This window comes from Anolis carolinensis, chromosome 2 (assembly GCF_035594765.1).
Source record: "Anolis carolinensis isolate JA03-04 chromosome 2, rAnoCar3.1.pri, whole genome shotgun sequence".
NCBI classification, from domain to species: Eukaryota; Metazoa; Chordata; class Lepidosauria; order Squamata; family Dactyloidae; genus Anolis; species Anolis carolinensis.
The window spans coordinates 281,129,826-281,157,292 of record NC_085842.1 but is presented as its reverse complement, the minus strand read 5'-3'; the positions used below and the strand labels follow the sequence as shown (position 1 = coordinate 281,157,292).

At 36.8% G+C, this 27,467-nt stretch overlaps 1 protein-coding gene across 17 annotated transcripts in view; it reads right to left on the bottom strand.

Moving 5' to 3' along the window:
- mef2c (myocyte enhancer factor 2C) overlaps positions 1–27,467 on the bottom strand; it is a 216,946-nt gene that overhangs the window by 119,789 nt on the left and 69,690 nt on the right. The window lies entirely within an intron of this gene.

The window sequence follows — 27,467 nt, the reverse complement described above, 5'->3', positions numbered from 1 at the left end:
GGGGGATTATAAACAGCCTAGTGTCAGGAACGTTAAGTATTCAGCAGCTACATAAAAATAGTCTCAAAATACTCTCACAAACACTTCTTGCTTGGACCCACCAGGCGTAAATCTAGGAGTAAAGCCCATTGGGTGCAGGGAGAGAATGCCCAATTTACCTGATGGTAAACTCGAGAGATGAATTTGACGATTGTCCCCATTGCTAGCAACAATCTGTTGACAAGTTGGTGAAGGTGGGGGGAAAGGAAAGAGGAGAAGCCCATTCAGTTTTAAAAGGAAGCATTGATCCTTATTATTTCACTGTTGTTTCTTATATATAAGAAGGGCGAGGAACGAGAAACAGCATGGTAACTGTTCCCATCCATACACACATACACATATGTTGGTTTTGGGGTATACTTACACACCAACACACAGAAATAGTCATCCCAACTGTAAAACAAACAGACTGTCATAGTAGAATGGTTTAAAATAGGTTTCAAAAAGGGATTTTCTTTCTTTCTGGCTTAACATCAAATCCTTATTATTGTGACTTTTCTATGATTTTTCTCCTTATCATGCATTATTTTACTAATCCCCCCCCCCCCCCAAAAAAAAACAGGCAAGAAAAAAAGCCACCCATGTGCAACTGTTTTGGAATATGGTTAGCCATCCATATCCACAAATTCTGCAATCAGGGCTTAAATCCAAAAAAACCTTTGATTTTCCCATTTTATATAAGAGACACCATTGTATATAATGGGACTTGATCATTCATGGATTTTGGTATCCACAGAGTCCTGGAACCAAACCTCAGGTTATACCAAGGATCCACCGTATATAAAAACCCGTTATGTATGCATGAATGAAGAAGACATCTTAAATATAAAAGAAAGACTCATTCAATAAATAGACTATAATGCTGGAGACCAGAGTTTAAAACACACTCAGCCACGGAAACCCATTAGGTGGCTTTCAGGCAAGTCACACTCTCTCAGTCACAAAGGAAGGAAAGGGCAAATTCCCAATGAAGAAATCTTCCCAGAAAACCCCAGGATAGGATTGCCTTTGGGTTGTGTTAAGTTGGAAATGACTTCAAGGCACACAGCAGCAAGACTCATACCCACATAATCAAGCATCTAGAAAAGCAGTTATTCAAATACATCATGGGATGTATTGAAAATTACATTTGATCCATGTGCCTTTAAACATTTTGGAGGTTCTGTGCCCTTCAGAATACTAGATGTGAAAATGATCCACAATTACTCATCTCTAGAGTTTTAACATTTAAATACAAATCTCTCTGGAATTTTTCAAAGGAATAAACGTCAGCTGCAAACTGCTTAAATTTACCTTCCAGGTATGTGTGTTATATTTATTAGGAAAACTGCAAAAACCGCTGCAGCCCCAAAAACGTCAAAACCTTGCTTATGGCAAGCTAAAATTATCCCAGAAGTTCTGTCAAAACAGTGTCCACATTAAAGAAACTTTCCAAGATAATGACAGAGTTACACGTAAACAGATGCATCTTTTTAAAAAAATCAATGCTGCACTCTGCAGAATTACAGTCTTCAGCATTTTTTCCTCTTTTGGAAACCCAAAGACATTTTTTTAAAAAAATCAGACTGTTTGCTAAAAAGAGGAACTTGGCTTTGGCAGGCTTCTTTCTCGTTTTGTGATTTGGCAAAGGCACAGAGAGTTGAGGAAAGAGTGATTTGAGTTCCAGTGGGCAGATATAGCTGGGCAGTCATCCTCCCCTCCTCCTTCTCCTTCCACTTCTCTCACACATTCTCTCTATCCCGCTCAGCAACACAGAAGATGCTTAACAGAATGGCAGGAAACACGCACCGAGTGGTCAGGGAAGGAGATGATGTCAGCAACCACGAACAATAAAAGGTGTAAAGGTGCTTCCTTCCTTAAACTGTTCCAGAAGTGCAAAATGGGAACCAAAACTCTTTACTTCCTTCTCCACACAGAACTTTCTGAATCTGCTCTGCTGCAACTGCCGAGACAGAGGGCCCTTTGAACAGAGGGCACAAAGTAGCATCAAAATGGAGGAGTCTAAATATCTAATTTATAAAAGAAACTTCTAGAATATGTGCTGGTGCTGTAATTTTTCAGGACAAAAGCCACAAGTGTGTCACAGAGATTCTTCCCCCCCTCCCCATTCTGCCTTAAGCTGTACATATATCTGTCACTGCTGCTATATTTTATAAGTCTGTCAAACTTTCATAGGTCATTTTTTTAAAAGCAGGAAACCTTTTGTATTCATTTTAGTGCGATATTTAATAATACATTATGTATTTATCTGCATATGTTCTAACACTATCTTAAGAAGTTAGAGGCATGAGACTCTTTCAAAAGTGGAAACTGCAAATATCTCTATATTTATCACCGAAACAAGTACTTTTGAAGTCAATTTGAGATGGCAGCTGATGGGGCTTGCCACTGTCTCTGTTGCTGCCATATAGAATTTTTAAGAAGGACTTACTATGCATTTATAGGGACTAAAAGCTGAATATATGTACTTATATCCTGCTTTGAGTCTCCTTTGGGAGGGAGGAAGCAGGATATAATTAGTACTACTCCTAAGAATAATTGCTAGTCCTTATTAAAAAATGGTATAGAGCAGCAGTCTAAATAGCTGCAAATAATAATCAAATTCACAAAAGCAAAATCTTCAGATCTATCGGGTTGGCTGCATGTATGTGAAAATATTTGAATATTATGACCATAGAAAACTGCCCTTTACTTGTTCATCAGATGAGATTGGCATGTTCACAATAGTATGATGACAAAACAGAACTTTAATATGACAGACAACCAACACAAACAAGCCAGATGAATATTATTCTGGAAAAAAGCTTTCACTGACACTTTCCAAGATGGCCATACACTACAGAAGGTCATGCACACCTCCCACATAAGAATTAACAGGATTGGTGCCTTAGACTAAAAACAAACAAAGTGTGATGAAATAAATACATAAGGCTGATAAAATAATTACCTAAACCAAGAGAGTTTCAAAGTGGAACAGAATACAGATCTTGGAAAAATGATGTTTTGGGACCAGAATTCTCCACCATCTCCCATGGTGGGTTTGGATACTGGGACTTGTAGTCCCAAATTTTAACATTTCCACCCCTGATAGAAAATAGACACCTGCTTTTGAGCCAGGCTCTATATGCTGTTGTCCCAATTTATCAATTCAATATATAGAGGATGCCATGGGCCAGTGCACATATTGTCAAAACAATTTTCCTGGGTATCACTAGAATCTGGTCCTTTATTAACTTTTTCCCATTATATAGTTATACACTAGATGTCATTACTGCTGCACTAGGTCTGAAACACACAAACAGCACACTCTACTACACAGTAATCTAATTTAGGCAGAAAACCATGAGAGAGAGAGAGAAGGGGGGTTGTTAGAGAGGAGGGAGAAAGAATCTGAGTCATCTCAAGATTTCAAACATCTGTCCCAAACATTCCGATGTAGAAATTTAACATAACCTACATTTAAGTGTTTTGATCTTATGGCTAGACTGCCACATTAAAAGATGTGCAAGGGATTTCATTTTAATCTGCTAAATTTATCTCAGGAGAATATGTATTTTACAACAGGAAGTTCCCCACAAATACTGTAGTCATACAGAAGCTGTAACTGAGCCAACCAAGTACAAACTACACTAAAGAAAACAACTTTTGATCTGACTGCCATGGGCAGGGACTTACGGTATTTAGTTTTAACTATGGGTAGCAGCCAGCAGCACTTTTGAATTATTAAATGATAAATGTGATGATAACAAGCACAAAAGCTTGAAATGTATTGATAAAGCATTTATCTGTGTTGGGGTGGGAATCATGCAGTGCTCCAAATGTTGGTGGACTACAACTCCAAGCATTTTCCTCCAAAAGCTATGCAGGTTAGGACTGATCAGACATCTAGCAGGATGCATTATTATCATCCCTGCTCTAATATACAGTACAAACTCAATTCTACAGAGTCTACTCCATGCTAAGGATGTCCTATATAGTAAACCTATACCAGGGTTTAAATACCACAAAGCCCCCAGATCACATCTGATCTTGGAAGCTAGGCAGGATGAGCCCTGGTTAGTACTCCGATGGTAAACTGCCAGCAAATACGCAGTGCATAAAGCTAAATATTTCAGAGGAAGGAATTATCAAAACCAACTCAGAATATCCCTTGCTTAAGAAAACCCTATGCAATTCCTGGGGTCGTTATATGTCAATAGGCAACCTGAAAGTGCATACACACAATCATCACCAATGGAGTTACAGAACAGAGCAACATCCTTTCAGATAGCATTGCAAAAAAAGATTACATAGATTCAATGTATAACCAAAGCTGTGTATTTGACTGCCAATAAGAACAAAAGAATAGGTAGCAGGGAAGACAAGACGAATCTGCTACAATCGAAGCCTAAAGCTCTTCTAAAGCTTCACAGCGGACTCATCTCCACATTCTTCATGGGAAATCAATTGTAACTGGGCAGCTCTGAAATAAAGGAGACCATGTAACAATCTGCCCAGTCGCTTCTATTTCACTCGGTTTCTAAACATCACAAGCAAACGTTGTTCTTTTTTTCTATTCTTTTAGCTTTCTTCAAATCCTATAGCTTTTAAAAAAACGACTTAGGACTTTCCCATGAAAACATAGAGCTGTTTTAAAATTATGTGCAATAGCATTGCTCTATAAAACAATATTAAAGTTAAATGTTTAAGTTGTGGTTTTAAAAGTATTGATGGCTGTATTTCAATTTGTATTGGTTTTATATACAGGCAGTCCTCAAGTTGTGAACCAGATATATTCTGTAGGTTTAATTTTAAATTAAATTTGTGCGTAAGTCGGAACAGGTACATTTTTAAAGTGTAACTCCAGCCAAATACATTCTCTCACACACACAAGCTTTGGAGAGCATAGGGAAAGGTGTTTGTTTTACTGTCTGTTTCCCTATTCAGAAAATTTCACCTCACTTTCTGTCCCTGTGATCATTGGATTTTGGAAACAAGAACTGGTGATAAAACCACAGGTGAGACGCCTTTGCCCTACGATAATTCTTCCAGGAGTGAATTTCCCTACTTGAGGGTAGATTTCTCTCACTACCTGTTGTCTCACCCTCCTTCTTAAATATGAGCTATTTGTAAGTTGGATGTTTGTAACTCAGGACTGCCTGTATTGTTTTATTTCTTGTTGTCCTCTGCCTTGATCTTCAAGGAGAAATGGGTAGGAAATAAAACAACAATAATTTTAAGGCAACCAACTAGAGCCCAGTCCTGTCTTTACAGAACCTTCTCATTTTCCTGTAACATCTACAGAATTGCCAGTTTTATTTATACTAATTTTTTCATGTCAGGAACGACTTGAGAAACTGTAAGTCACTTTTAGTGTGAGAGAATTGGCTATCTGCAAGGATGTTGCCCTGGGGACATCCAGATTTTTTTGATGTTTTTACCATCCTTGTGGGAGGTTTCTCTCATGTCCCTGTGTGGAGCTGGAGCTGATAGAGGGAGCTCATCCGTGCTCTCCCCAGATTAGATTCGAACAGGCAACCTTCAGGTCAGTAACCCAACCTTCAAGTCATCAGTCTTGCCAGCACAAGAGTTTAACCCACAGTGCCATTGGGGGATTCTTAGTAGACATTGAAAGCTACAAGAAGAAACAGACTGAAATGTTAGAGGACTGGGTAGAGACTTTGGAAAGAAAATTTGCAAAAGGTCGGACAATTTCTTCAAATAGCTCATTCATCTATCCATTTCTCCATGAGTACTGATAAAATGTTAAGAAAATTCTAAAGTGAAACTTTACAAGGACTACAGTGGAAATCCATCAGTTTATCCCAACAACAACAACCACAACAACAATTTGTATTACCCGCCTCTCCTCATATCTCAAGCCAGGGTACAATATAGTTAAAAAACACAAAACCATTAGGAGACATATACTAAACTATATGGAATAAAGATTAAAACCCCAAAACTAATAGAATGTAAAGTTAAAATTAATAGTTTAAAATAGACTGGGTAGGGCTGCCATAAGAGAGAGGAATTTAATTGTGTCTTAAATTTTGGCAGCTCATTTAGTTGTCGAAACTCTGGCAGGTCGTTCCACAGTCTATTTTTATCCCTTCTTTCATGCAGACTGGGACTCAAGGTGGCTTACAAAAAAAGAATATACAATAAGAATACATACAGTTGAAAACAAGTAAAGTCAAGATTAAGACATTCTTGATTTAATGCATTACTAATATAGAATGTTTCAATGTTTTATTGTATTTATATCAATGCACACAAAGACTGCATATTTCAACATGTAGATATTTCAGTCTATAGAATGATAGATGCAAAACTGACACATTCTCTTCTGGAAGGTCAGTATCATATCAATACAAAAATGCAAATACACCTAATTTGAATGGATAAAACACTGATGTCACAGTGTGTGTGTGTGTGTGTTTTTGCTTTTAGTAACCTAACACCTATTTGGTTAATCATCTTTGTTCCAGTAGGAAACAGACTTTTTTTCATTTGAGGGATGATTGTCAATATTTCTCATTTTATTATTGTCATAAGATGTAAGCCGGAAAAAAAGCCCCAAAATCAATTGGAAGCTACATTAGCTAATCTTTCTGTGGCCTTCGATGTGCATTACATTTTCTCAGAAACTATTTTTTATAATTTCTTGGTATATATAGAGATATCCCTGACAAAAATATTCTTAAATGCAATAATGTATGCCAAAATGGCAAAAAATTACCCTTTCACTTGCAGCTCGAACTTCTAATTACTGAAAGCAGCTATACTGTGCTTTAAAAATAATTAACTGAAATACTTACACCATGCATTAAACTTCATACTAACCACACTACCAGAATAGAATGAATCTTAAAAGTAGCTGTGATTTTTAAAAGTGGAAGTCCTTCCATTATGAAGACTTTAAAGGTCTGGAAAAAAGGGCAGATCTAACATTTATAGCTATGGGGGGCTGAAGGGAGCAAAATTAGGGCATTGCATAAGGATTCTAGCCTCCCATAAAGCTTTTCTTTATTATCAAATTTCTAGCATTTCAGTAAATTAAAACTTCACTTGAAATTTTAGAAACAGATTTTAGGGGTGCAAAGAAAAGGGGCAGGCCAAGAGAATGTGAAAACAACAAACAGAAGAATTCTAGTTGTGAAATATTTTCAATGGCCCACTCTCTGCAGTGCTAGAAATTTGGGTGCCAGAGGAAAATTTAATGGTGGGGGGCAAAATTCATATTTAACAGGGCAAAGAATCTACCTTTACCCTAAAGCAGTCTGCCTCAAAGAAAGTTACAAGGAAAAATGTTGCAGACATCTCTTATCCAAAATGCATGGAACTAAAAGTGTTTTGTGTGTGTGTGTGTGTGTGTGTGTGTGTGTGTATATATATATATATATACACACACACACACACACACACACACATGTATTTGCATATATGCACATAGGAAGGTAAGTATCTTAGGGCATTTCTACACTGCCATATAATCCGAAATATTAAGGCAGATATTCCACATTATCTGCTTTGAACTGGATTATCTGAAGGCACTTCCAGACAGGACTTAAACCCACGATGAAGTGGATTTAAGTCCCCATGCCCTTCCCAAAAACCCGGGCTGTCCCCATGCCAGGGTTTACCTGCTTTGTCCTGAATTAATTCTCTTTTACTGAAGGCGTTGTTTGGATGCCTCCAGTAAAAGTCTGACAGGGCCCTGAGTCTACACTATCAGATAATCAAGTTCAAAGCAGATAATCTGGATGTTATGCAGCTGTGTAGAAGGTGCCTTAAAGATGGGACCCAAGTCTAAAGACAAAATTAATATTTATTTCCTAAACATCTACCACACATAGCCTGAAGATATTTTATACAGTACTTCAATATTTTTGTGCATGAAATAAAGTTTGTGTATATTGAAGCAAAGGTAAAGGTTTTCCCCTGACGTTAAGTCCAGTCGTGACCGACTCTGGGGGTTGGTGCTCATCTCCATTTCTAAGCCAAAAAGCCGGCGCTGTCCGTAGACACCTCCAAGGTCACGTGGCTGGCATGACTGCATGGAGCGCCGTTACCTTCCTGCCGGAGCGGTACCTATTGATCTACTCACATTTGCATGTTTTCGAAATGCTAGGTTGGCAAGAGCTGGGGCTAACAGCAGGCGCTCATTCTGGGATTTGAACCTGGGACCTTTTGATCCGCAAGTTCAGCAGCTCAGTGCTTTAACACACTGTGCCACCAGGGGCCCCTACATTGAAGCATAGGAAGCAAAAATATCACTATCTCAGCCTCCCATATGGCATTTTGGATTTTGGAATAAGAATATTCAACCTGCACTAGCAACCTTTACAGTTTGAAAATAAACTTGCTTCATTAAGGAGTGTAAAATACATTATTTAAAACTTTATTTGACACTATATTTTGATGCTTCCTATATTAAAAGTATAGTTTCATATAGAATAAAATTATAAAGAGCTGCTTTGGTTTTAACAGTCTGAAGACCAGGGAAAAATCACAATAAAAATATGAAATCATGAATATTAGAAAATATAGAAAATGATTTTGTCTCCACTAATTCTACACAGTGTCAGGTAGATGTCACATAATACACTCATTTACATTTTAAAAAGTGAAGAAAGGATACCATAATCAGGAATTGTAGTGATGTGACACTGTATACAGTTTTCCTCTTATATAGTTTTGAATAAATTAATTGGGGCATTTTAAACATTGTATTATTCATTCTAAAAACAAATATTTAATAATCTATTATTATTATTATTATTATTATTATTATTATTATTATTATTATTTCAGAAAAAAAGCTTTAGAGTTAAAAAAAAATTCCCTGAATTTTGTCAGCCTTACCACAATTTTCACATCCCTAAGTTCATCTAGGCTTGTATTCATTTTCTACTCCATTTTAATTAACTATACAATGACACAATTGTACTTATTTTATTTATTTATTACAACATTTATATCCCACCCTTCTCATCCCCGAGGGGGGGACTCAGGGCAGCTTACAACCAATATAAAACAGAGTATATAAAAACAATTACACTTCAACAATGATAATGATTAAAATTAATTAAATTAAACATCTATATGAAAATACATTCAACTATAATTTCACATAATACAATTTTACAATTATGGGTTCTGACAGGGCATTTCCCACAGGTATTGGACATTTTGGCCATAATTATTACCAATTTGGAAGAACAGTGAAGATACTGAATGCCATGTAGCTTTACCATGCAAAGTCTTCCTGTGGACATTTATAAGATACTCCACACATTACCTGTTCACAGGTTTGAGCATGAGATACAAAATGTACTTCTGCAGCCCACACTGTATGGATAGTGATATCCTAGTAGTTTCCATTTGGCAGAACAGAAAGCACACGAAAGTCAGAAAGCCCTCCTTGATCAATCTGCTGAATCAAGGGCTCTGCACAATTTCCATTCATTTCCTCAAAGTTTTCATGATAAATGTCCCAGGACATTTTGTTGTCTAAGCTAGTTGAGACCTGAAGGACTGGACTGCTCCTTTCTATGAATTCCTCAAGCTATGGCAGTTGTACCATGCACTATGTGGATTTATGGTACTCATCTGCTTCAGGATCTACATTTCAGAACGCCGACAGTAATCAGAATTACTGCAGTTGAGAGCTGCAGTCCCAATGCTAGAGAGAGATCACATGAAATCAGATGATAGAAAGACTCCTTACTAGCATACACAGAATAGTCTTTATTAAACATATGATATCCTACAGAGCCTTTTGTGTGCATGTGTATTTAAATGACAGGACTATGGAGTCACATAGTCCTGTGTTATGTGGGTTGGAGAAAGGGCCATAATTCAATAATAATTCAAATAGATCAGAGAAGCTATTCTTCCAGCTTTTGTGAATAACACATTTGCTAGTTGGATAGTGGGAAGATGAAACGGCAGGTTCAGTTGTTTGATAGCTTCTATCACACAAATATTAAGTGAACAGACAAACCTTGGACTTAAGCCCACCACTGATAATAATCTAGCTTCAAAATAGTTTAGAAATTGAACTACTGATTTAAGTAGGATGAACTGTGTGGTGTGCATCCATCTAGTGTAGCCAGAACCTTTGGCAATATTATGCCCATGAGTTAAACCTAACTGTTAGTCCAAACTAAAATACAGGCAGTTAGATTTGGAGACAGAGATTGGGAGTTTGTGGCTCTCCAGATGTTGAACTTCAGCCAGCATGGATTTCTATAAGGTATAACAGCTATGGAGAGTCAACAGTTACCAACCTCTTATGTGCACAATTATTTTTGTGCTAACTCAATTTATTAATGCAAGCTTACTTTATAAGCTTGCACTATATATTTTTATGTTTTAGATTGCTTCCAATATTCATTAACATGTCTATAAATGAATGCAGAAACCAATTCAAGTAGAAAGCACACAAAATAAATACTTCACTAAATTAATTGATCTGGAAACTGCAGGCAATGGGTGCATGTACATTTATTAAAAATATGAATCAATAATCTGTACCACACAAATAAAGATATTGGCTAGAACTGTCAAATATATTATCTAACCCATATATGGCTCATAGCAGATTCATCCATTTTCTCTTTTTTCTTCTTTCATATGGTAGGCTAATCAACCTAATTAAAGCTTTGTTCATTTGAAACCCTGAATGACAATTTGCTTAACTCCATCCCACTGTGGTATTTTTATAAGGAGAATTAAATCTGATCTTCTGACAGCAATTATTAAATGATCCCAACTGGCCCCAATTAAGATGCATCGCTCACAGGGTCTTGAAATCCAATAAAGTTATGAATCCTCTCACTTGTACATCTTTCTTTACTTTGGTCTAATTCTTAATGCCAATTAAGCTTTGTATCAAGTGCAATTGAGCACTATTGCGAGGCCTAATTCACAATACAATGTATCACTTTGCAGTTCAGTTATGCTAAGTATTGGGCAAGGTCTTCTTAAAACCAGCTTATCCCAGCTGCAGGGATTCTCATATTTTATCCTATCTATTCACATGCAACAACAAATACAGCGACTGTATATCTGAGTGACTGAGAAAGAGAAAGAAGAATACTCATTTATGTTGCACATGGTCTAAAAAAGAATACCATCTAAATACTGGAATTATATAATATGAGAGCAGAAAATATTAGTATCTCTTGTTCTAAATCCTTCTATTTGATCATTATTTTTAATTCAGTTTTGCCAACAAGCTCCAAATCCTGCAGACCACAGAGAAGAAAGTCTGGGAGTCAAATATTTACTGCTCATCCCATATTTATACTGATAAAATGTTTGTTTCATTTTTAGACATACACAATGCAATCACAATATATACATTTGTATTAGATCAATTTACATAATCAAATGCTGTGATTTTCAATCTTTGGCCCTCCAGATACTTTGGACTTCAGCTCCCACAATGGTTGCTCATTGGCCAAGTTGACATCTAGAGGACTCAAGTTAGAGAAACACTGACATACTGCATTCACTTGACTTATATTTTGTGTGTGGCATAATGAGTCTTATTTCAATTAACCTGTACTTCTGGCGGATTCTGACTCCCTAAATCTGTAGCTCTTCTTTCAAAGGGCACAAAGTTTTATGGAAAAAGATCTAAGTTAGTGATATTTTGCTTTCAAAAAGGAGCAACTGTTTCAGATAAAAACACATCCTTGTGCATTTGATCATAAGTCTCTGCCCATCTCCTCCTCCTTATAATGGGGAATCAGCATGTGTGTTTTGAAGAACATGTAGTAATCCCCTCCCCCCTCCCCCCCCAAATATATACAATCTATGGAAATTGTGGATTTTGGACATTGTGAGAGCCAGGGTGATCCAGTGGTTTCAGTATTGGAATGTGACTCTGGAGAGCAGGTTATGGTGACACTAAGGTGAACCTCACAAGGTTTTCTTGGCAAGATTTGTTCAGAGGGGTGTCATCATGGTCTTGAGGTTGAGAGTGTGTAACTGATTCAAAGTCACCCACTGAGTCTCAGTTGATAAGTAAGAATTCAAACTCTGCTCTCCAGAGTCGTAGCTCAGCCCAGAAACTATTGCACCATGTTGGCTCTCATACTTGAACCTAAATACAGTACTTTGATAGAAAGACTCCTAATATTTGGCAGAGTTATAGTTTGTTTTCAATGAAGAAAATATAAAATGGTGTGAACCTCATGAGCTTCTAAGATGATCCCCTCCCCCCCCCCCCCACTAAAAGGTAATTATTAATTCAATAATGGAATCATGGTGCAATTGGAGCATAGTACAAATGAAAGAACCATATATAAACTTTGTAGCCATTAGGCTTGCCAGCTGCTATACTATCTCCAATCTTGCAGCATGTGTTTGATCTACAAGAACTATCAGGTCTTCATGCCCTGAAAAACACTTGCCCATAATTCCTGGAGATCAAATGCTTGCTTGGGCATAGGGGCAATCCAGATCAAACATCTGCTATAGATATGCATGATCTCCAAGTCCCTGGCCTTTTTTGAGCAATCCTGAAAGAAGACTTAATTATGCTGGAAGGAATGGGGAACCCAAAACATGTACTGTTAATTTCTATTTTCCCTTTTTGTCCTCTGTCCACATATATTTATTATGGAGCTTCAGAGTGATGTTACCATGTCTTGTTTTTAATTAAAGTAGCCTCAGGATTTGGAACTCACAGACTGCGAAGTCTTCAGGGAAATGAATGAATGAAAACCATTCCTCATGAGAATCAAAGTAGTTTCTATAAACATCTGGTTCTTCTTAACCTAAACTCTAACACCTGCGTGGGAATCTAGCTTCCATCTTCTGCTTTGAAGTACAAAGATGATAGATTTATCTGCAGCTAGTGTTCTTTAGGCAAAGGCACAGCTATGAGGCATCGCTGATAAAGGTATGGCAGTATGAAGGATGTTCTTTTTTACATTAAAAAAGATGCTATTGCCGGGGCTGGGCTGTGGTGCAGGCTGGTGAAGCAGCCTGCTGCAGTAAATCACTCTGACCATGAGGTCATGAGTTCGAGGCCAGCCTGTGGCGGGATGAGCACCCGTCAATTAAAAAAAATAACCCCTGCTTGTTGCTGACCTAGCAACTCGAAAGATAGTTGCATCTATCAAGTAGGAAATAAGGTATCACTTATAAAGTGGGGAGGCAAATTTAACTAATCTACGACGTTGGAATGAGGAAGTGTCGTCACAGTGGATGATGAAGCAGCTGCTCCCCCCTGTGGCCAGAATCCAACATCCCCTCAGGAGAAGGTTAAAAATTGCCTCTGCATCTGTATCTTTCTCAGTTCTATGTGTAGATGGGCATTGAATGTTTGCCCTATATGTATATAATGTGATCTGCTCTGAGTCTCCTTCGGGGTGAGAAGGGCAGAATATAAATACTGTAAATAAATAAACAGCCATTTTGATATATAACAATAAATCCATACAAATATCAGATTAGACATCCATCAGAAAAGTCATGAAGATTAACTATTGCTTTTATTGGATTAATTTACAAATGTAGGAAGAAATATTTTACTACTGAAGCCAATGACTGGTTTGATATTATCGCCCTTGAGTGGAAATAATTCTCAAGGATTTCAGGCAAGATTATTTTCTACCATCCTAGAGATTCATGGCATACCTTGGTCTCTCATCCAATGCAACCCAGATTCAATTATGTTTAACTTCAAAATCAGATGTTGTTGTTAATTGCAATCAATTCTATTCTGCCTTATTGGGATCCTATGAATGAGAGACCTCATCAGCCCTATGCAGCTCTTGCAGACTCAGGGTCATGGTTCCTTGAATGAGTCTATCCACCTGAATGTAATATTTCCCTTCTCCAATGGCTCTTTACCTTGCCAAGCATTCTTGTTTTTTCAAGTGATTCATTTCTGCTCATGATATGTCCAAAATATGACAGTCGCCGTTTTTTTTTTTCGTGTCAGGAGCAACCTGAGTTGCTTCTGGAGTGAGAGAATTGGCCATCTGCAAGGACGTTGCCCAGGGGACGCCTGGATGTTTTGATGTTTTTACCATCCTTGTGGGAGGCTTCTCTCATATCCCCGCATGGAGCTGGAGCTGATAGAGGAAGCTCATCCGCGCTCTCCCCGGGTGGGATTCGAACCTGGCAGCCTTCAGGTCAGCAACCCAACCTTCAGGTTACAAGGCTTTAACCCATTACACCACCAGGGGCTCCTCAGTCTCAGTTTAATCAGCATAGCTTCTAAGTAGAATTGAGGTTTGATTTAGTCTAGTACCAATTTCTTTGCCTTTTTGGTGAATCAAATAACATTAGGCATATTCAGAATGACATGATGGTATATATGATAATTAAGGTTTCCCTTTTCTTTTCTTCTGTCTATACTCCTGGTTCCCAACATGAGGCACATGCCCCAGAGGGGGGCAATTTTATTTTGAAGGGGCAATTCAAGAATGAGTTATTAACAGTGATTTTTTTGCATGTCTTATGGTTTAGGGGCCTCATATACGGTTTATAAATATATATTGTGACATATACATTTTAAACATTAAAATCAGAATGTACACAGTGGTCAGCTGGTGACAATGGAGAAGGAGAAAGCCCACTCATAGAGAGAAGTGGTGCAAGCATAGAGTTAACTAGAGAGTGCATGAGCACATGAGCACAGAAAACCAAGGCCACTTTCATTCCAAACACTCCCACTTCTCTCAACGTTCTTTTAACATTACAAGCTACAGTAGAGTCTCACTTATCCAACGCTCACTTATCCAACTTTCTGGATTATCCAACACATTTTTGTGGTAAATGTTTTCAATGCATTGTGATATTTTGGTGCTAAATTCGTAAATACAGTAATTACTACATAGCATTAATGTGTAATGAACTACTTTTTTGTCAAATTTGTCATATAACATGATGTTTTGGTGCTTAATGTGTAAAATCATAACCTATTTTGATGTTTAATAGGCTTTTTCTTAATCTCTCCTTATTATCCAACATATTCGCTTATCCAACGTTCTGCCGGCCCATTTATGTTGGATAAGTGAGACTCTACTGTATATTAAATATATAAAAAATATCTTTTTGCTATGAATGTAGCAAGAAATCAGTGAAAAAATCTAAATCATAATTATTACTTTCATAGGTAAATCAATATTTTTGTATGATTTTTTTAAAAGATTATCAACAACAAGAAAATTAACATCAGGTGACAGGATATTCTTGCATATTATCATCAAATACAGGCAATGAAGTTGGGCATTTAAGTTACCCTGAATTTGTTCTTTTATTTTTCCCTTTCATGGATACCATGTTTTTTTTAAGCTTGTGTAGACCAAGTTAACATCTTTTTAGGCTTTCTTCGCATGAAAAGTTCACTTTTTGAATAAAGGGAGGATTTTAGAGATGCTTAGGTGGGGGTATGGCCAAAACAAGGTTGGGAACCACTGGTCTATACTATCATGTTTGCAACTCAACTAGCCCCATTATGTGGGGATTTTTCCCCATGAGGGCCTACCCAGTATGGAGAAAGTTCTTCTCCATGAGACCACCAAAACTGCTAGAAATACCTAGGAGGGGATAAGACAAATTTCCACTCCCAGTGCATTGTATCATACCTACCTTCAAAAATATCTATAATTAGGCAATGGAAAACTTGATACACAGCTACATGCTATGAATCAAGATAATGTCTACTTTTACTTTTTGTGTAGGAGACACATCCCACATGCTGTGTGCTTCCCAGTCTTTATATGGGGGCATGCAGATTTTCAAGATGCACATCAGTCGTCCTCAGACAAAAATGAAAAGAAAACCTCATTTCTACTTGAAGCATAATATCTATATCTATTCACAAGTAAGTTCCATTAAGTTCAGTGGGTCTTGTTCTAAGCTCTAGGGAAGTGTCTATAGGATTACAGATTCAGGTCATATTCAAATTATATATACTTTTGCTGTGTGAGCCTTAAAGTTATTTTGTGTTTGCTTTTGACATGATTTTGGAATTATCCTCATGCTCACTCCTCAGGCATATCCTGAATGTAGAGGGTTGGGGAGAAAGGTGGAATCCACTCTTCCTAGATCCACTTTGGATCGTCTTATGATCTCATCTAACTCTCCTTCTGATCTCTTCCTTCCCCTTCTTCTTTGATTTCAAGTTGCAATTCAGAAAAATATAACTGAAGTCCCATCAAATATATAGTGATAGGTTCTATAGCACTTAAGCCTAGTAAAGGTAAAAGTAAAGGTGTATCCCCTGACGTTAAGTCCAGTCGTGTCCGACTCTGGGGGTTGGTGCTCATCTCCATTTCTAAGCCAAAGAGCCAGCGCTGTCCATAGACACCTCCAAGGTCATGTGGCCGGCATGACTGCATGGAACGCCTTTACCTTCCCGCCAAAGTGGTATCTATTGATCTATTCACATTTGCATGTTTTTGAACTGCTAGGTTGGCAGAAGCTGGAGTTAACAGCGGGAGCTCACTCCGCTGGGAACTTTCGGTCTGCAAGTTCAGCAGCTCAGTGCTTTAACACACTAAGCCACCAGAGGCTCCTAAGCCTAGTAAAGAAAATATATATATATACAAAATAGGAAATATTCTTGAAATGAGGCATAGAAGCATGAACATTTAAAGTCCACAGCATATGTTTGTGTACATAGAAGACACTATCCAAAAGTAAAATGAAATAAACCAAAAAATAGATGCTCATGGAGACTGCGAGTTGAAAATGTACAAATGGATCTTGGAAGTTAAATGGATATTTAAAGCAAGAACAATGGGGTAAGTCTCATCAAATTTAGTTAGTTTAAACTAACCTTTGAATACAGCAAACAATGTTTACTACTCTTGTAGATTTCACACTTCTAAAAGATCTTAAGTTCCAATATTTTGTTCTTTAGAAAGTCCAGTACTACTCAAAAGCAAAATATGAATCCTATAAAATGTATTGCTCTATGTAGGTTACAACAATAACACATAAAGCACATTGGCATATTTTAATCAATGGCTCATTAGAGACAGACGAATTATTTACACATTCTCATCAAAATGCTAGATTAAAAATGGCGGCCAAAAGCATATTCATTATATTTCTTTACAATGATTAATACTGCTGCATGGGAAAAATGTGTCTTCTGCTTGATGCTCTGTTGCATGAATAATACACTCAGGCACAATAGCTTTCAGAACTTAAAGAGATAACAAAGAACCAGATAGTGCAAAACAGTCTTTCATCTATAGAGAAAGTATAAGATTGCAAAGAAAAAAAATCTTTTTTTTCCAGTGTGAAACTGCACGTCCCTCAAGTGTATTTTGTAAAGCATGCATTTTCAGAATGAAAAATATCCTTTTGCAATTTTGTAAAAAGCTTGGAAATAAATCTTTTTAAAAAAAAAAATAGTTTAATTTAACTGGAAATATTCTCAAGTATATCACTAATCCACCCAAATGCTATTGTTAAACAATCTTTGGCTGAACTCAAGATTTTAAGCAAAACTAAACTAACAGTTTGTGAGATTTTGGGTGATGATGTGCAAGAATCTGAATTCTCTTTTTTGAAATCTTGTCATCCTAAATCTTAGAAAATAAAATGTTTCCGCCTTAAGTAGTTCTGTAGAGAATTGCTGTGTCTTGTGAAATTTTCTCTATTCCCTCCTCTATATTGCTATTTAAGATGCAGGAACCATCTTTTTACACTTGGCTTTCTCACTGAATTTGCTTAAGTGGATATACCAGATGTCAAACAAGAATATTTAACTGTCCACCTTTTTGATATAGCACCCAAAGTTGCTCACAGATCATTAAAAAACAAACCAAAATATCAGAACATCCCAAATAAGCTGAGCAGTATCCCATGACCACCATCCTTTTGAAAAGAAATAAGACAGACAATTGATAAAGCCATCTAAAAGAATAATCTTCTTGCCAAGTTAACCACCTTCAAAAAATAAAAAGATGTAGGAAAAGGACAAAAAGGCAGTAGAACAGGGAGATTGTGAATATACCAGGAAGAGGACTTCAACATACATACAAGGCCCTCAAGCACATCCAGATCAAATTTGCCTCAGATAGAGGTAGGATATAAACACAACTATTGTTGAAGCAATGATGTCAAGCATGGAGACTAAAGCCCTGTCCAATAGTCACTCAGCACATTTTAATTAACATGGGAGCAAGGAAGAGACTAACTATCCTCATAAAGAAAAGTCAAGCTTTCTACATGATCAAGAGGACTAGAAAGTCAGGAATTATGCTCACATGGATAACATCCATTGAACCTCTTCTCTCCAGACATTTTGCTTTTCACATGAGGAAAGTGATGAAGGAATAAGGGTGAGGTAGATTCCATTCCCATGGGCAAGGAAACAAGGAGAGAAACACCTGGACAGGACTTAAATGAGAACTCTACAATGGGGACAGTCAATTCCTAATTTAGAAAATGCTTGTCCTACTTTTAGCAGAATAAGGGAGTGTAATAGTACAATATTGAGCATGTTTGTGGAAAAGTCTATCCTTCGTTGTATTTCAAGGTACACATAGGACTTCAGCCTTGTTTATACCATTCATGATCCCACAAAGGTCCATAAAAGGTTGCTGATCATATATTGTGGCATTATGTGATCCCTTTCTGCTTTTCTCTTCCAAAGCATGCAGCAAACATGGTTTATGGAATCTCCGGAGGAATGAACAGACCACATTCAGCTTGGTGGCTAACATATTATGCAGTGTGGTCACAAATGTATTGCTAATGTAGACATCTCTCCTTGTTCTAGTAATAGCAAAGATGATAATTTTAGAGTATGCTTCTGCTTATTTTGAAGGGCAAACACTGTAACACATTTAGTGCACAAAGTAGAAAATATCTGGTATGTGTTTGTGTGTGTGGCAAGGAAGGGATGAATCTCCAGAGAAATCAGGCCTACACAAATCCTAGCATTATTCAGCACTGCAGTGACATGAAGATGTTTGTAGTGGTTTAAGATACATGCAGATACTGGAAACTCTGCATACTTAACTCTGAAATGATTGCAACTGAACCTCATCAAAGTAAGAGCCCATAATTTGTCACAGAAAACAGCCAATTAAGATGTGCTGGAGAGAGGGGAGGCTCCAGAACTAATAATATATGATTAAATACCCAAGATAAATAAAATATTCTGTACTTTAAGACAGAAACCATCAGCATTTTACTATTTGCTATTTCAACTGATATTGGCAAGTATGATTTAAAGAGAAACCACCCACCACCATTCCCCAAAATTACAACATTTCTTTTTGAAGTTACACTTGTGAAGTTTTGGCCCTGTAGTTCTAGGACACATCAAGGTACTACAGTTCTCCCTCCATATCCACATATTCTGTAACCATGAATTCAAGTATCTACAGCTTGAAAATATTAAAAATAATTCCAAAAAATAAAACATTGATTTTGCAATTTATCACAAGGGACAACATTTTAGTATGCCATCATAAATAACGGGATGTGAATATTCACAGATTTTGGTAACCACAGAGTCCTGGAATCAAATGCCAGCAGACCAAGACCCTGCTTTATTTATATTACATTAAAAAACTAAAATGTATAATAAAGCAGACACACATAAAATCCTGCTATCAATTAATCATTAAATGTCTATTTGAATGAACATGTCTTTAATATTGAAAGAAGAATGGGATGAGGTGAGGTGGGTATCAGGTTAACCTTCCGTGAAAGATAATTCCACAGACTAGGAGTCTCTTACCCATGTTCTCACAACATGGGCCTGTTATGGTGGTGAAATCAAGAAAAAATCTTTCAGCAAGGATCTTAAGATTCTTGTACGTTCATATATAGAGATAAGATTTTTCAGATGGTGTTGACCTAAAGCACATTTCCCTTTATATAAAAGAGCAGCAGAACTTCAAAGCAAGCCCTAAACATTTCTGAGTGTCAGATCAGCAGCCACAAGTACTGAAGTTGCTTGTGATTGAGGTACTTCCATGGGCAACTGTGCAGTTATCATTTTATCATCTTAAACATTTTTTCAGTATGAAAAATGATGGAAGTAGTAAGTAAGCATAGAAAGATCTGTACCTTTCACCACCAATTTCTCCCCATCTTCAGGGCAGAAGAAAAGTCTCATCTAGTTGAACACTGAGTAGTTCCAAAATAGCACCTAGCTCAGAACTAGCTTCCAAAAATTGATAGTAATATCTAGATCTATTAAGATTGTTCAGTAACAGTTCTGTTGTTTTGTTCAAACTAACAGCTTTTTAACCTATATGCCATGAATTAATCCAGGTATTTTCTACGACCAATAGGTCATAACATGGATTGAAAGTCCACACTTACTGAACATTTGATATGTAAAAATGTGAAGTTAAGAATTTTAAATTCTCATTGATTTCAGGGACAGAGTCAAGTAAGTATTGACCTTTTCCTAAAATAAGGGATATCTGCTTATCGTGTTTCACCGAAAATAAGACAGAACACCAAGCATGACTAGTGAAAGAGTTAACAAAAGAAAACATCTTTGGATTAATACTAGCTCTCTGCCATGAGATGTCACAGCCTTTCTGTGAGAACATACCTGTGTCTAGATGCAACCTTTCAGCTACATTAATCATCAAAGCTTAAGAAATATATAACTAGTTTTATTGCATATTTTTTTGTTTTGTTATGTAACACTAGTGGAATGACCTCTGCAATTTTCAAATATTGTATTTGCCATCATTCTATTTGTGAAACTTATTGTCTCCTTTTTCTGTTTTTCCCACTTTTTGAATAAATCCAAAGGTTTTCTTTTTTAATTTTTACAGTCATGATGCAGAAATAACATTTTTAATCAAGATCAAATACAGTACACCAGTATGATTGCTTCCCCTCCCGTCTCCCAAAATCTACACATACTTGTATACATAAACACTTACACTTCTGAACAGTGCTTACAACTATTCCCCATTATACTATTCCCTCCTTTTACCCTTCCCATTGTAGTGACCTCCCTGTCCAAAGGTTTTAAACTCCAAAACAGTAGAACCAAAAACTCTTGAAGTCTTTCTGTTGAACCATAGGATCAGAATCCAATCCAACTTGCTATCGGATTTTATTGTAAAAAATTAACCAGCAGGGGGAAAAAATACAGTTGTGGTTTTGGATAAGAATCCACATGAAAATTCCACATACCATTATGAAAGGAACAAAGTTCAATTTTATGTTGGTTTTTAAAAAATTAACACATATATTAAATAATGTCAATCACAGAAGAGATGTGTTTCCTCTTCTAAAATACTTGGGATGTGTCTATTTATATCAGATGTCCATACAAGATATTTATTCCTTGGAATATTGTATTACCCTGTTTGTCCCTTGTTGTTCATCATTTACATAATTGGATAAGGGCATGTTCTTGTAAACACACATGTTCCCGCTCTACTTACAATGAACACTTTTACTAGGCTCTGTAACATTCTTTGCACAGTGGAAAAATAAAAGGTGTATCAATGAGAATTTCATGAGATTCAGACTGCAATATGTATGCTTAAATGGGAGTATAACCCACTGAACACCAGTTGCGTCTAAATAGTACATATAGCAGAGTTGAAGAACATGCTATTTTCCAGATCTTTGGGTAATGTTTAACTGCATTGAACTGTATTATCCAAGTCTACACTGCCATGATGCAGCTCAAATGCATTATGAAGCTGCCTTATATGGCAGTGTAGATAGGGCCTAAATGATGGCCAACTCATCCCTCAGGTAAAGTTTTTCTATAGTACCAGTATAGAATAATGTAACAATGCAAGAGTACCTCTCTTTTATTAGCTTAACTTTTGTAAAGGTTATATTTGCAAGGTTACATTGCAAAGCCTAGTAAACATTTTTATTAAGACCTGAAGTGTAAAGTTTAGAAGTTCAGAATTCTAAAAATGTAAACTTCTGAACCTTCAGTTTCATTTATATTTCACAATACCATGATATGTCCAAATGAAAGATAATGGCATAGAGCCTTATATGAAGCAATTTCAGAGCTGGACTGAATTGACAAATGTCAGAACTAAGCGCATTTCAATACTAAGTATGCTGCCAAGAAAGTTAGCTCTGCCTCTTGAGATTTCTTTCAGAGATGTAATAAAATTCATTTAACAATGTTGTTCAATTTTACATTGAGTGCCATAACAACAGCCAGTAAAGAACTACTCAAGCTAGCACCCTGTTGTGCAGGCTATTTTCACACATTCATCGAGGAGATAAATCTATAGCATTGCTATTTATTCCTCAGAATAAAGCATCTTTTTTAAATTGCCGAAAATTTAATGCCAAGGAAATGAAAAAAAAATTGAATGAACTACATGATCTGCTCTGCACACCTCACTTACAGTTTCTTTGACAATTGTCCCTTAGGCCACAGAGTAATCTCATTTCTATATACATGCATGCCTAAATTTTCCACTGAGATCAGCTGATTGAACAATACATCGTGAAGCAAGTCTATTCAGGAAAAAATCTCATTGAATTCAGTGTCAAGAAAACAAGGAATCTGAATGATATCTCCAGGAGGGATTTTGTTAATAACGAACATACAAAGCTGTTGTAGTATTATGAAATATTTTGGAAGATTTCTGGATCCCAAAAGAGGATAAAAGTACAAGAATGTCTGCATCTATGGCTATTTTTGTTCAGGCATATATTGGGAGTGTAGTTCCAATGAAGGTCAAAGAAACTAATTTATTGATGAGAGTATGTATAGATATTACAGTGACTGGTAAACAAATGCCTACCACATAGTTTTTATGATAGAGCTCATAAAATAAAAGTGAAAGAAAGCAACCGAGGGACAACCAGGCTATAAAGCAATCCATTATTTCCATTTTGTGCTGCAAGGATGATGAACTCTTTGGAGACTGGGGCCCCTTCTACACTGGAATATAAAATTCAGATTATCTGATTTGATAATCTGGATTATATTCAGAAGGGCCCTGGGAATCAATTTCCTCCTGACTGCTCCCATGAGCCACACTCCTCAGACATGTGCCAAACTACTAGTATCATCTTGGAAATAATACAGATGAAAATAGAGGCATTGTGTGTCAATGGGTGAATGTTTTTGTATATTTTACATATTTGTGGGGCTACATGGTTTAGAGTAAAAACTGTCCTTAAAAATGGGAGGGGAACTTTAGGGGGAGGGTATGAGCTTTTGGGTCATAAAAGTGGGATACAGTGGTCATTGGCTGACTGGGATCACTCTCTATTCCACTGGAAATGAGAAACTCCGTATCTCACTTGAATTGTATCTATACTCTGATTTTCTTATTGCCATTGAATATATTATATTTCTCAAATTATGATTACACAATTCATTATAATTATAATCAGGAGAAATAATGCCCACAATGGGGGTTACTCATACAATGACAAGGTATTCACCTTTTAAAATTGCAGGGAATCACTTGGAAATAAACTCTGCTTGAAAATATCACTTTTTGACAACACATTTCCAAATTTTCAGCTGCCATGGTCAGTGGTGGAGATTTTGGGTCATTTAGCACAGACAGTAACATTTCTAAGCTTTGGAAATAGAGAAAGAAGTTTCTAAGAAAAGATGCAGATCAAACTCCTGTAATGCCATTCCATATATTGGGGGGAGGTTATGTTTCAAGTGAAACAGAGTACAGTTCTAAGCCACTGACAAAATCAGATACTGCACTGTCTTTAGATTTCATCTATTTGGGAAAAAGGAATGTGGCCCACTCTTTATATACCAGAATACAGAGACCAGCAGAGTACAACAGAAGAATACAAGAGGAATGATTAGTTCTGACAAGCCCATTGTATAGATTGTCCATTTAAATACCTGTCAGCTTCAATTAAAAAGCTGCACATAGCACTTAAACTGGGTGACATATGGCCAGACCCTGTTAAGGAAAAACAGACACTTTCTGACATGATCCAATCATGGCCAGGTCAGGACAGTAATTTTTTTTGTGGGCGGGGGCATTTAATATTTCCTTAGCTCAGACTTTCCTATCACCTCTTCAGATGTGAAAAACTACATCTCTCATCATTGTGTGAGTTCATGTTCAACTATTGCCAGAACAGTTCCAATTTGACAATGACAGTTGCATCTTTTTATATAAAACAGATCCAAATCCATATTGCAGAGGTCATTTTCTGTTCAAAACATTATTTTTGCTTGGGGAACACCAAGTCATCCTGTGTGTATTTGCAAAAACAGAGAAATACATAGAACCATGAAAGCAAACTTGAAGTAAAGAAATGCTTTCTTATAGAGTGTTCTCTGCCACTCAGGAAACAATCATTCACATCTTCTCATTTTGAAAGATTTAATGGAAATAATTACTACTTTTTATAAAATTATGGTCCTGATGGCATTTGCAGAATTACAGATTGAAGTTAACAAATGAGTTTGCACGGCTTGGTTTGTTCATCCCATTTTCTCCTACACCAAAACATAATTACTCTGCACTGCACTTTACCTTACTTCTGCCTATCCCCAACCAAGGCCAATTCACATATCCTTTTGAAAACATCAAAACATGAGATTATTCCATCCAAACTGCAATAGAAACAGCTTTCAGATTCATACAATATATGCTCAAAACCTAGCTCATACACACGTACACATAATATGAAATGTTATTTACTACCAAAGAAGCTTTCCCCCAGAAGTGTCCCACTCAGTGAGGTTTGATTTTCTATACTGAAATTGCAAATTGTCCAAAGACAGCAGTTTCTTATGAAACAACAAGGAACAAGTACATCAAAGAGGGGTATGAATAGACGAAGAGGAAATGAAAGCTCATCTTACACAGCTGGTTTCAACAAAATTCACAAAATAATGGTAATCTTTTTGTTAAAGTCACTGTACAGAAAATCAAAAGAACTCTCAGCTCCATAGGTATGAGTGGCATAAGAAATTATTCTGCATTCTCAAGGATTAGTCTATATGAGCAATATAACATCATATTACACAAAGCACTACTGAAGGATTATACTGAAGGGTTTGTAGTATAGTGGCTATCTATACGGTAGAATTAATGCATTTGACACCACTTCAATTGCCATAGTTTAATGCTATAGAACCCTGGGATTTGTAATTGGCAAAGCACCAGAACTCTTTGGCAGAGGCAGCTGAAGACCTGTAAAAAACTAGCTCCCACGATTTGATAGCACTGAGACATGGAAGTTAAATTGGTGTCAAACTGCATTAATTCTACAGTGCAGATGTACCCTCTGCTTCTCTCCAGCTACAATATAGAGAGCATTCATACTAACTGAGAGGGCTTCAAATATTTTCTCTCTTTCTTTTTCTTTCTTTCTTTTATTCATTTTCTTTTACTTTACTTCTTCTTTCTTGTGTATATCCCACTTTTCTCCTGGCACAGGATTCAAGGCAGTTCATAACCATTTTTCAAAAAGTATAATTAAATATACTGTTAATACAAAAAAGAATTTTTAAAAACCCCAGAATTCTATTTATAACACCAAAGTCAACAACAGAAGTTCAAAAGACAGTTTAAGACTAAAATAAAACATTTCAAATAAAATAAAATCAATAATGAATGTAAAGCACGTTGGACTCTTGAAAACGCTAAACAAACGTTAAGTTTCATTACCAAAATTTGGAAAGGTTACTTTTTGAATCACAACTCCTAGAATCCAGACTAGGTGAATTCTCATTATTATTCATTGATTATTCATATTCCAGGGAAACTGAAAATTGCTATCTCTTAAGGTTTTGTAAAATTGTCTTAACAATCTTAGAATCCTATTGTATTGTACATAAGTAATAAATGCACAGAACTTTGATGTGTCAGTTGAAAGTTCATATGTCTTTTCCTGCAGAATTGGAAAATAATTATCATCATACATGCATGTGACAGAGAGAAAGAAACATGACTGTATAGTAAACCTTCTGAAAGGAAAAAGGATCCATCTTGCTCTGCCAAACCAGAAACATCATGATTTCCTGGATGAGGCTGTCCCTTGCATTTTGAAACATTTACACCCACGGCATAGATTGCTTTTTGAACCTAACTATAGCCAAACAAGTAGACAACTCTGCAATATTTTTGACAGTTCATGACAGTTCCAACTCCTAGTATGTCATACGAACACTTGCTCATTAATTTGACGCATAGAGGTACAGTAGCGGAGGTGTAAATAATTGCTCAAGACAAGATCTTATTTCCAAAAAGTGTAAAATGGAGCTGGAAATCATATTTCGAATTTAGTGTAATGAAGTGTGTCCAAGTCTAGCAAATTAGTTTGGCAAAGCAGCCGCAAGAAAGAAACTATTGTTCTTGTATGAGTTGTCTCATTGCACATTATCCAACCCTTCTTCCACATAACTTTTCTTCTTCCTAGTTTATCTTCAAAACAGCCCTATAAGGTTAGTAATAGCTAATGTAAGACTGACCTATCTAAGATTTCCTGATGTACTGACTCTGAGCTGTGTTATTTTCTTGATAAGGATTTAAGACACCAATGGCTAGGCTAGTATTTAACACAAGCAATCTGCACTCTCACCAGAACAATTTTGCTAAGCCATTGTAGTGATTTCTGCATGGAAACTATAGTATTTTTGAATATTCTTTGTTGACCACTGGCTTAATCTAGAAATGATCATACTTAAAAAAAAAACACTCACTGAAACCAACAGAAATGAAGTTGGTTAACTTGCCACTGCAGTTTCAGAGGGTATACTGTACACATAGCTATTTCTGATCTAAGGACCCAGGAACACAGGCACCTAACTCCCAAGCTGGTCTGAAACATTCTTGTTTTAGATAAGTCCAGATACTACTGAGATGTTTACCCTCTGTGCTCCTGAATTGCGGCAGTGGTAACCATTACCTTTTGCATTGTTTGTCACCACAGCAGTGGCATGGAGCACTGCAGAGCTCCTGACCATTTCTGGACACCTTTATTGTCATCAGCAATGGTGCCCGGTGACAGCCAGATGCTCTCTAGAGCTCCATAGCCACTGCTGTGGTGACAAACAACGCAAAAGGTAAGTGCCATTCCTATTTCCCTGAACTGTGGAGTTCAGAGAAAACAAAATGCTGGCATTGACCCATGTGAATTAGAACCAGCCTAACTGTTTGGACCAATAGAAAGTTTGGGGCTGCTCTGGAGTTTTGGGGAAGCTCCGGAACATTTCCCGATTTGTGCTAATGAAGGATAAAATTGAGTTAACCGTGTTAGGGGTAGGAAGCCCTGGATGTCATCTGGATGTCTAGGAGTGGCCATTGGCCAAATTTTGGGTTTACGGGCCCTACAGACTGGTCTCACATCTGTGCAAATAACTATATGACTTTTCAAGGGCCAGGTAAATCATCTTAATGGTTAAAATAATATCTTTAAAGGGTTATTTCACTGGTGGCCTTCTTGTCACAGTAGCCAATACTTGCCTAGATTAGAAATGGCTTGGGGCTGGGGTTATTTGC